The following is a 12,476-nucleotide window of genomic DNA, read 5'->3' on the forward strand; positions in this document are numbered from 1 at the left end:
CGGCATTCTCTGTGGTCTGTGTGTGTGTGTGTGTGTGTGTGTGTGTGTGTGTGTATGAGTGCGTGTGTGTGTGTGTATGTGTGTGTGTGTGTGTGCGCGCACATTGGGCTTAATCTGCATTCGAAGAGTGTGAGTTTTAGCTCCAGACGGACTATGTTTGTCCCAGTTTCCCAGAGAAGTAACTAATAGGAGAGATGAAAGAATGAAAGAAACTCAACATCAGTCCATCAGAAAATTTGTTTCCTCACTTTGCTGCTCCCCCCTCTCTTTTTCTATTTTTCATCACATTTGTGTTAACAGAAACAGAAACATGCTGGAAAGTTCATAAGGGGGAATCTTGCAACAATCACAGCAAACGGTACCTCAGCCCACTCACTGATCAGTGGAGCAGCTCGTCCATTTCTTTAATGCCTCCTTTCCTTTTCAATTCCTCTTTTGATCACCTCCTGTAATAACCTCCTCTGTTCGTTGACTAATGTTTCCCTCCACTTCTCTCCCATCCATTACCCCTGTTCTCTCATTTCTTTTGCTATCCTTCCCCCTTTGAGAGATGGATCTACTGTGTGAGAAAACATTAATTAGGCGTGTCTTGTGTGTGGGACTAGTAGAAGGTTTTGAGTGCAAATACAGTATATTGTAATGAGTGGGAGAAAAAGAAAGAAGGACAGACAGACAGAATAAGGAGGCAGAGAGAAGGAGAAAGAAAGCTTGTGCGATCCGAGAGATGAGAAGACAGCGGCCAGGGATCAAAACACCCAAACTGCCCACAATTATATTTATGCTTTGCACTGAAAGAGGGAGACACATGCGCACACAGACATGCACGCTCTTTCTATCTGATCTTATACTGGAGCAGAAACCTTCCATTCTGCTCCCTCTGCGCTGAGCAAGACGTTGACATACTTTTACTGCCATGTTTTATTCAACGCAAATGTAGAGAGAAAAATATGTTATTGAGTGTGTGTGTGTGTGTGTGTGTGTAGTTAAGAAAGATGTGTGCTGTGAGGAAGCATTTTGCTACCAGGTTCTTGGAGGCAGAGAACACACACACACACACACACACACACACACACACACACACACACACACACACACACACACACAAAAACACACATGGCTTTGGACTGGCCAAGTGTGAACCAAACTGTCCAATTACTTTGATCCATGCCTGTTGCTGTGGGAAGAGGAAATAGTTTCTCCCTTTCTGCCTTAAAGCACATCACACACACACACACACACACACACACACACACACACACACACACACACAAACACACACACAAACACAAACTACAAACACAATGGCAATGGCCTGGCTTGCTAGCTCTGGTTCCTCTAATTGCCTGAGAGAAGGAAGAGAGGAGGGAAGCAGGGAGGGAGAATGGAGAATGCAAACTGCCAAATTTAACCACATTTGTCGAGCTGTGCATCTGTTTAGATACCCCCAGAACTCCAGAGCATGAGGAGGAGGAAGATGATGATAATAATGACGAGAGTAGCAGCCGTAAAAGACTTCTGGGTCTCATCCAGTCTAATCAAACTCCTTGTTATAGCAGTTCCTGCCCAAACACACCCACATGCACTATACATCTTTTTGGAGTAGAGGCAGCAAGTGATTGATCTGCCCAGCCCGACATTTGGCCTTGGTGTGCGCACCTGTTCAACTATGACATTAATTTTTGCTGCTACAGGACAAACAGAATTTTATGAACATATGTTATGAGATATGACCCCTAACAAATCACACTGTGACCTCCAGCAGCAGCTGCAAATAGAACAATGGCAACCGAAGTCTATCCAATTATATCTATGCAGCAGGAAAACCATTTGCTGCCATGCGCTGCTGGAATCTCTTTATATGTTGCCAGTGAAAAATCTAATTGATTTTATTTAATATTCTTTTATTTTCTTTTAAAGCATTGCATTGATTTGCAAACGCATATATGCCTGATCTCCTCAACTGCAGTACTGACTGTGGAACAGTTCACCCTTCACTGTCAGGTCCTCTGTATTGTCATTTTAAAATCTTTAAGATCTTTTTACAAATGCTTTTAAAGTCAACACAACTTCACATCACAAGTAACTACATATGATTGGATTAAATTTTTCGGTTACACTTATCTACTTGTATTTTAATCATTCAAATGTATTTACATTTTCTGCACTTTGGTTAACTGTTGTGTGTACGTGTGCTCTTTAAACAAACTAACTTTACTTAGTCAAAAGTACTTACCTGCATTAACATATTTTTTTACACATCCTGCAGACACGGAGTAACGTCATGCCTGTTCACCAGCTATAGTCGCTAATTTTGTCTGTCTGTTCAGTTCTTGGCAGGTAATGTATAGTGGGTTTATCAGCTTTTTAACTGAAAAAAATAATAATAATGAGAGCAGCTTTAAAGCCCAAAGTCATATACAGTCAGAAGAGTAGCTGCCTTTAGCACAAATAGATGCTGCGATTATATTTTACGGAACAGCAGTGTAGAGTTATACCAAGTAGGCGCTAGTTGATAGGTTCAAAACAGCAACAGATAAAAAATTTATGCTTACAACCAACCCACTTCTTTTCTGGAGTCAGAATTCCTCACAGCAAGAATCCCACATTTACATAAATTAGGCATGTCTGTGTAAAATGACTCAAACAATAACCAATCCTCATGTTTGCGCGCGCGCGTGTGTGTGTACATGCATGTGTCAGGTTGTTTGCCACTGTAAAAATCGCTGAGGCGAGAAGTTTGCAGCTGCACACAACAGGAGATAATACACATGCTGAATTATTGATGGAAATGAAAACAACTCTATTTTCCTTTCTTCTCTTTCTCTGTTGGTAACTGTCCTCCTCTCTCGCTTCCCTTTTCTCCGGCCTCACCCATTTGGCAGTTTAATAGCTCCCTAATGACAACACACAACTGGTCCCTCTTTGGTTTAGTTCGCACGCACACACACACACACACACACACACACACACACACGCACACACACACACACACACACACACACACACACACACACACACACACACACACACACACACACACACACACAAATAGTCACTGTTCTCAGGTATAAAGCAGGTGTGTGTGTTTGCTCTTGCATGCTCCACTCAGGTCCCCTTGCAGGGCAGGTGACAGGTGGAGGATAGCAAAGTGGTTGCTATGCAATTCATCAGCACTCTCCCTCTGCTCCATAGCTCTTTTTTCCATTTCCCTACTGACATTATTTCTCCATTTCTGTCCATCTCTACAAACCACATTTGTCTCTGTGTTATTTTCCCTTTCTGCTGACCCCAACCCTCCCACCCCCCATGCATCCTGTTCACCCTCTTCCTAAATGGGCTGTTGAGGGAGGAGAGGAAATTGAAAACACGAGAGAGTGAGCGATGGAAAGAGAGAGACAACATTTATCGGCAAATAAAGAGCGGGCCTTAATAATTTACTCTGACCTGCAGCCACGTGCCAATCATCACGCCCATAGAAATGAGAGAGAGATTCCCAAGCAGTGAGAGAACGATGGGGGGAAAGAGAGAGAGAGAGAAGCTGCTATGTTCAAGCGATACACTGGTCTAAAAGCCTTGAAACATTCACTGTCAAATATCAAATAACAGTTCAATTTAATGACACACAACAAACAGAGCAGTGTTTGGGTTGAAACATCATATTGGGTCTTTTTCTCAACTAGATATGAGTGACATCTTTCACATTACTCACAGTCATTTGATCCATGTAAATATAAAAATGTTAATGCAGCTTTAAGTTGCTCTGTCATTTTGGGATCATGAACACCTCTCTCTGTTAGGCAGTTTTATGTTGCTTTTGTGTCTTTTGTTTTAATTTAGATTAATTCCTTGGAGGCATGCACTATCCTTCACCATAATGGATACATGGCTCAGTCCTAACCTTAACCTAACCTTAATTTTACCCCAAAGGAGACAGAAACCAATTTGTGCTGAAGGCAGATGCAGTGAAAACAATTGAGAATGCCTGTTTTTCCCCAGTTAGACAAGCCCTCTTCAATCAGCTGGTGTTACAATTTATCCCCAAGTGTAACACACACACACACACACACACACACACACACACACACACACACACACACACACAGATTCGAGTGTATTCTCTGCTTCTGGTGTAAAAGAAATAGATAGTGCCTGAGAAGCATTTTTAGTCTTTGGATGAGGCAAGGCTATATCCAGCAAGCTCTCGGATTGGTCGGTGTAAGGAAGGTCACCTTACCCCCCCACCAATTATTGATCCATAAACCAATGAGACAACAGAGACACAAAGGGAAGAGAACAGGGATGGACAGTGAGAGAAATCAAATGAGAGAGGTGAAAGCAAAGGTGATCAATGAATGCTATAATAGCGGTTAAAGACGAAGTGCAATTGTGGCTGTTTCTGTACCTGAATGTCAGCCCAATCTCAGCCCAATCATGACCCATGAGTCACAGTCTTAAAGCAATTAGTAGGCTAGTCGACACTTGATCAATTCTGGATCCATTCCTCACTTAGTGTGAGTGTCTGGAAGTGATGCCTGTGTTTTATTTTGGCCTTTTTTAAAGAAAAGAAAAAAGAGACAAAGATGGACAAGAAAAGGGGCAACAGGCATGAGGCACCCTCCCCTACACACTTTCAGCACCAGACATTAGTCTGATTAGCCCTTGTTCTTTTACTGCTGTCAGTATTATATCTGCCAGGCGAAGTAATATGCGTTATGACATAGCAAAAGGCGTTTCTGGCAATCGGCTAGGCTAAAAGCAGAGCTTACCTAGTGTGTTGTAGGCCACATTTTGGCCTTTGTTATGGTTAAAAAACTGACAGCCACAGAAAAGTTTGGTCTCATCTTGAACCGGAGCATCTGCAGATTGATTCCATACCTGTTTATGTTACAACACATAAATGTTCGGCACAATATGCAATGAATAAAATCCCTGTTTTTGTTATCTTTGCTGCCGTCTTGGGAGCTAGAAGGGGCACAGTGAGGTAGGGAGGGTTTTATTTTGTGTGCCATGGGTCTTATTCCCATAATTGTGTCCATTTTGACTGATGGACTAATCTACTCCTTAACCGGCTATATAAGGACTCGGAAAACATGGAGTCCTGCAAAACAATGTGTATTACCGCAAGATGTGTGAGTCTCCAAGAGCTTTCTTCAGTTTTACAGAAACGCTTTTCTCTGAGAGTGACTGAAAATAAACACATAATGAGCCCCCCGGATAATGCAGCTAACTGTGGTCTACAAGGGTCTACAACTTGCCACTAACCAAACAGCTGCCTGTTAATTTGAACCCACTGTGAGTCGCTGTTGATGTTGTGTGTGTGCATGCTAAGTAGCAGCAAATGAGACAAGCTTTGTTTATGTTATTGTCTTCTGAGGATGTTCAGAAAAAAATGCAACGACTACTTATCCCATGGACTATTAACAGGGTGATGAGTTATGATGAGTCATTCCACTTTCATGGCTGACTACATTTATTTAAATCAGAGAATATGGATAATAAGGAGATGGACACATCAATCAGTCAATGATGTTTAATGTCAGATTACAGGGCCACATTGGAATCTATTAAATCTTCAATGCCATTTTGACAAAAAATTTAATTGTGAATTATTTAAGAAGCATTTAGGAAGGTTGCACTGTTTTCCCTGATATACCCGCTTTGCTTGAGTCTGCATTTCCTGAACAGTTGGTGAGTATATCTTCCTTTACAGAGTATTCAAGAGTGGTTTCTTACATGTACTTTGAAATAATTCTTCAGCTTAACCCCCAAAACTCTAGGCCATCTGCCTTCAAACATCCGAAAGTGAAATTGGGGCTAAGTGCAGGATGAAAGGACCATGGCAGGATAAAATACATTTTGAGAAAGAATTAGTGGACAGAGATGGTGTTAACGATGAGAAGGAGAGGAGGAACAGGCAAAAGGCATTGTCGGTAGATAATTACTGGAGGGGAGGCATTTAGGGGATGCTGACACTGCAGCCTATAAACTCATAACTGGCCCTTAGTACTTCATATTTTAGCCAAGGGAGCTTTGCATCTGGTTTATTGAGAGAGTGAGAGAATCAATGAAATCATGAGATGACAGAAGAGCATTTAGGATGTGTGTGTGTGTCTGTTGCAAAAGAGAGTCTAGGGATGTGTGATAAAATGTTAATCAAACCTTGATGACTTGAATGTTCTCAGTGATGTATGATTATATTTATCCATGCCAAAAAATATTACAATCAACAATGCAGAAGGAACCTGCTTCCTCTGAGTGATTTCTTTTATCTAAATCATGAAACAAAATTTCACAGGAAAAAGCCAATGTCACTGGAATGTCAAAGCTACCAGCCGGCTTTCTCCCAAAACATCTGCTTGCTCCTTTTCTAGCAAACTCATGAATAACATTATCCCAAAATAAAATTTGCTCCCATGCATGAGAGACTGTGTATGTGTGTGTGTCTAATGTTTGTGTGTGCAGTTTTCCATTATAATGTTAGAGAGAAGGCTCATTTTATTCTCATTGTACAAGCTGTGTAACAAGACGTGACAAGAATAGTCAGGTCTAGAAATAAAGTGTAATTTACAAACCAGGAAGAGAAAGAAAGAGGAGAAATCCCATCCATCGTCAACCGCTTATCCTGCGTACAGAGTCGCGGGGGGGCTGGAGCCAATCCCAGCTGGCATCGGGCGAAAGGCGGGGTACACCCTGGACAGGTCGCCAGTCCATCGCAGGGCCACACATAGACAAACAACCACTCACGCTCACACCTAAGGACAATTTAGGGTCACCAACTAACCTAGCCCGCATGTCTTTGGATGGTGGGAGGCACCTGGAGAGAACCCACGCAGAAACTCCACACAGAAAGGCCGGGGCAACCGGGGTTTGAAGCCGTTGCCCCGACCTTCTTGCTGTGAGGCGACAGTGCTAACCACCGCACCACCGTGCCGCCCAAAGAGGAGAAATCTTCATCTTTTATCAAGGTCTTTCAGTATATGATTGAAGAACTCTGAAGGATGGATGGATGGAGTTTTGATTCTGCCTTATAAGTTTAGTGTTAGTGTGTTAGTGGAAACATAAACAGACTGACAAAATAATCTCAACTCAAAGGGCCGCTTTATAGCTTCTTCTTTAGCGAATGAGCGAACTGGCTCAGTTGTCAATGTGTGACCAAAGTGTGAGATACCAGAGAAATGAGAACAAGGAGTCATATATCTTTGGTGTCATGATCTTAACTCTCTTAATCGCTTTCTCTTTAAAGCATTAATCATTTATGTTTCTTACCACTTGAAGGCAGACACTATTTCAATGTATTGCAGATGAAGAATCTTGCATATTATTAGTTTTTCCAACAAATAAGAATGTCACTTAGGCAGTGACAAGCAGAAGTGGTACTAAATGAAGAGCCGTGCATAACTACTTCATACATGGAAATCAAGTCTTCTGAATAAATACAGATGCAACAAAAATATCACTGAATGCTTCCGACTTTTCTATGTTTAAAATAAAGCGGCTGCATTTTTTTCTCAACTCAAAGATGTTTGAATTGATCATTTCAATAAGAGACTGATTGTCTGGTCTTACCGAGTGGGTTTATGATGCGTCTCTATATCATGCATATTTCTGCAAAGTAACCTCAATTTTGGGGGCCTAAATATACTTGAAAACTCACCAAACTGTGCACATAATTCAGACATGGCGAACAATTTCGTATTTTATGGGTTTTGCACATGGTCGTGGCAAAATGGCTCGCTAGCACCCCCTACACAGCAGCCCCAAGGTTTCACCTACATGTATGAAATTTCTGTGGTACGTGTATCATGTCCAGACGTACAAAAAAGCCTCTTGGAGCCATTGCCTAAACCCAACAGGAAGTCAGCCATTTTGGATTAAATGGTATTTTTTTGCGATTTTCACACTTTGTACTTTAACAAACTCCTCCTAGGGATTTAGTCCAATCAACTTCAAATTTTTGCTGTACACTTTAAACCACTGACGATTAAAAGTTATTTAAACGGTTATTACAAGTCGACCAGTTTGCCCGTGGCGTGTCATCGAAAATTGGTAATTTGCCATGAAACAGGAAGATGTTATAACTTCAGTACAGATGCTCACATCTGCACCAAATTTGATAAGTATAACAAAAGTCCTGCTCTGAACACATCCACTTGCCAATATTCACTCAAAGTCATAGCGCCACCTGCTGGCAACAGGAAATGACACAATTTACGCTGTAATGTACTACTCCTAGCAGGTTGGACGCATCAACCCCATAACGCATTGATGAAGCCATGTTGTAAAACTTGTGACTTGGCAGTTGACAGTGTGGTGGTGGCGTGGTGGCAAAATTGAACTCTTCGCCATGACACAGGAAGTTGTTGTAACTTGACTGTACGTGCTTACATCTGTACCAGATTTTACACGTTTGAAAAGAGTCCTGCCCTAAACACATGTACAAGACAACAGTCACCCATAGTCATAGCACCACCTATTGGCAACAGGAAGTGATCTTCATCGAAGCAGCCCCCACGGCACGTTTTACCTACATGTATGAAATTTTTGTGCCACATGTATCATATCCAGATGTACAAAAAAGCCTCTTTGAGTGATGTCCTAAACACAACGGGAAGTCGGCCATTTTGAATTTTATGGTTATATTTGGATATTTTACACACTCCATATTTTAACAAACTCCTCCTAGAGAATTAGTCCGACTGACATCAGATTTTTCCTGTCCACTCAGCCTTTGAAGATTAAAAGTTGTACAAACGGTGAGTTTTCGTGAAATGGTGTGCCCGTGGCGTGGCGTCCAAAATCAGTGATATGCCATGAAAGAGGAAGTTGTTTCAACTTCAGTGTACATGCTCACATCTGCACCAAACTTTACATGCTTGATAACAGTCCTAGCCCGAACACAGCTAGGCCCTACATGTTCATTTATAGTCGTAGTGCGAAGATCTATGTAGCCCCATAAAGGGGACACAGGAAGTGATGATTAACACATTTGTTCAGCGTCCGAAGCATGTTGGAAATTCATAGCCACACTGGCAGAATCTGCAACGCGGCCGCCTCACACCTCGACGTGCTACACATGCGAGGGCCCACCCAACGCTGCTTGCAGCTTTAATTTTATGTTGCATTTTTATTGTGCATTTTTATTGCATCCCTGCCTGCTTGCCTGCTTTCATTTTCAGGACAATAAAAGTTGATGATGTGAGTTGTGACCGATAAAGAGTTTTTAAGTGTTCATGTTAATTCATATCAACACAAACATGACTTGAAAAGCTTAAAGGATTTTCATTTCAATTAAGTACAGTGTGTAAAACTAGACTTTAGAAAACAGCACGTTTACCCAGCATCCACCCTGCAGAACCACTCATTTGTTATGGAGGCAGGCTTGAAAAAAGGTGCAATCGGAGCACATTGATTTTTCCTCATGTTAAAAAGCTTTTATTGACGTGGCATTTTCTCACCAGAAAAGGTTACAGCAGAGGAGAGAAGACAGGGAGAGGGAAGGTGAAACATAAAGGGATAAAAAAAGAGATGCAGCACCATGATAGCTCTGAGCTTCCTGTAAAATTCACCCCACTTAAGCCCACTTTAGTGTGCGCTATCCTTTGAAGCACTGCCTCTCCCAACACATGCACACACACAAGAAAAGATGTATCTGACTCTAAAAACCTTGAAAGTCTGAGAGCAACAACACGAGTGAACAACAACAGCGAGGACGGGCAGAGTTGAGTTGTATTCAGAGCACATATGACTAATATAAAGCACTGTGATACAGACAGACAGGCAGAGGCACAAGGAGGATGAGTCTGGAAACCTTCATCACCTTTAAAGGTTCGCTCATAATGATAATCTCTTTGTGAAACATCGTAATTTCTCCATAAAGAGTCATAAAGCTTCACAGTGGCTTCGTCTCTGGAGAGCCAGATGACGCCTTACTGCTGACACAGCTCTAAATCACAACGCTGTCCCTCCTAGTTCTTTTTTCCTCCTCTTCCTGGTATGGAAAAACATGCTCACTACTCAAACCTCATTTCCCTTTATTCCTCCCTTGTTTGTCTCTCATTTCACTTGTTTGGCATTTTGTGAGTTCGGCTCATCATTTCAAAAATACATTTAGCTCAGTCCATACATTAATCAGCACGCCATTAGCTCCATTTTAATATGTATACATTTAAGACAAAGGGATTGGAAAAGAGAAAATTACAGTATATATTTTGAGTGCTGTGGAAACATATTGTGAACACACCGTTGACATTTAAGTTGATATGGCAAACGTGTTGTCAAACAGTTGCTCACTTACACATCCAGCAGTTACGGAGCAACTTTATCATCCCTTTGGAGTCGTGTTTCTGGCCATCTAGTGAATGCCAAGTCCAATATTCACTCCCTTTAAGCTCTGTCTTCAGTCTCTATACACTCCTTAGGGAAACATCTGGCTCTTTGGCTAATTGCTCCTCTATGTTGACCAGCTAGTCCCAACTGTGTCTGTCTGCTGTTTGGTGCTGAACAGGGAGTGTACCGTGGGTTTTTAGAGCTTTTCCACAGAAAAAACTGCCTTCTGTGGCTGAGAACTTTGCTATGAGATTGGTGAGAGTTAAACAGTAAAGTTGAGGACCAGACAGCTAAACAATGAGCTGAAACTCATTAAAAAGCTCTGTAAAGCCGAGGAGAGATGCAGATTCAAGTGATAATTCTCTGCAGGTTTAACACTACAAGTGACCCCTTTCACATTGTTACATTGTCATTTGATACATTGTTATTAGAAAAATAAATCAAAGCTAAAGCTAATGCCTATTTTGTTTGCAGACATGGCTGACTTAAAACTAAACAAACTAAAATGGTCCCGAAGCTGAAAAAATCTTCATATGTATGGTGCACTTCAGTTTTTTACCACTGCTGTAGTGGTTTGAAAAAGCCATTCAACATTTTATGTGATATTAAGCTTTAGAAATGGTTTAATATTTGTGTATTCTGTGTTTTGGCTTTAAATCCTATACCCACATGGACAAGAGATTCTGAAAGTGCTTGATGTGGAAAAAGCGAAGTGGTATGCAACATGAGACAGCAGTTGGATTCTGAAATTGCAAGGGCCCTGAAAGTGAGACTAAGAGACTGAATGAACACAGAAAACAGCAGCGACTGGGAAGATGTCATCAAACAGGAGTCAGTGGCAGTACTTAGGCACAGCGGTGCTTTGAGCAAAATGATAAAAAAAGAATGCTGACTTGCTTATAATGACAATGCTAATATTGATGTTTGCGGGAAATGTTTATCATGTTCACCATAGCAAGAACAGCAGGTATTTTTTCTATTAGACAAATTTAAATTTAACTTGATGATGACACTAAATGAAAAATCAGACGAAGTCAGTAGGTTTCACTTTCTGGACTAAGTATCATCATTCCATGTCAATTTATCCATTAGTGCATACAATTTAGTCTACTTCAAAGTGGTTGAACAACAAATTAACATTTCCATCCCTAGAGCCACACTGCATTTTTGGCTAAAAAGTTACCAGAAGTGAGATAGTCTGCTTCCTCCTGAGATGCAAGATGTTAGATAAGAGGCAAAGATGAAAAACTTGACACAGTTAAAATATGAAGATGTAGGCAAAAGAGGATCTGGAGATGGATTTTTCTTGTCTCATTAGCATGTTGAATTTTATTCAGCTGCATGACTGATGCAAAATCTAAAAAGCAATGTGAGCTGAGCAAGTTTAGATTAGATAACTTCATTATTTCCTAGAGGGAAAACTAATTTGCCCCTGCGCAGTGCCAAATAACAAAAGAGACATTATTCAGACAGGCCACAGCAGACAACGTATGAAAGACATACTGCCAAAATTTCAGTCCACTAACACATATTCAAAGAGGACATTAGTGTAGCCCAGGAATAAATTGTATGTATTGTATAAAACAATGTTTTTGATGCAGTTGATCACTTATTGAATAAAATGCAGACCATAAGGGATGTGGCTGAAAATGGAACCAAAAACTAGGTAATACATATAAAAATAAAAAAAAACAACTTAAAAATGAGGTTGTAACAACAATACATGAGCAAAACCCTTAAAATTATGCCAAAAATGCAACCTATATCTCAGAAAACAAGCAAGTATCACACCTCATTCAAAAGTTTTAAAGCTGAGTCTTTTAAAAAGAAAACATAAACTGCATTACAAACAAAAACAAACCTACTTGACTTCTTTTGTCCTTCAATTAATCAACACAAACACAAAAAAGGTGTAAAGGATGAATAATGTGATGCCTTAGTCTATCTGAGAACAACTTTGTATCCAATTCAATCAGACGAGGGATTACGTTCAGACATCGCGGCGAGGGTATGATGAGAAGGATCAAATCTACAACATCTTGCCTGAAATACAACTATAACCTGCACTGAGCCTGTGAAGCGTAGCCTGTAGTTAAATGTCCTCACTTGTACCTAAATCCCTAATTTAATCATGCTGTTACATACAATCT

General features: G+C 40.8%; 1 protein-coding gene across 2 annotated transcripts in view; it reads right to left on the reverse strand.

Annotated features, from left to right (window-relative positions):
* The window catches only part of klhl5 (kelch-like family member 5), a 56,344-nt gene that overhangs the window by 37,522 nt on the left and 6,346 nt on the right, over positions 1-12,476 (reverse strand). The window lies entirely within an intron of this gene.

This window comes from Micropterus salmoides, unplaced genomic scaffold, assembly GCF_014851395.1.
Source record: "Micropterus salmoides isolate LMB-PRFRI ecotype aquatic unplaced genomic scaffold, ASM1485139v1 Ms_hic_scaffold_12, whole genome shotgun sequence".
Classification (NCBI taxonomy): Eukaryota; Metazoa; Chordata; class Actinopteri; order Centrarchiformes; family Centrarchidae; genus Micropterus; species Micropterus salmoides.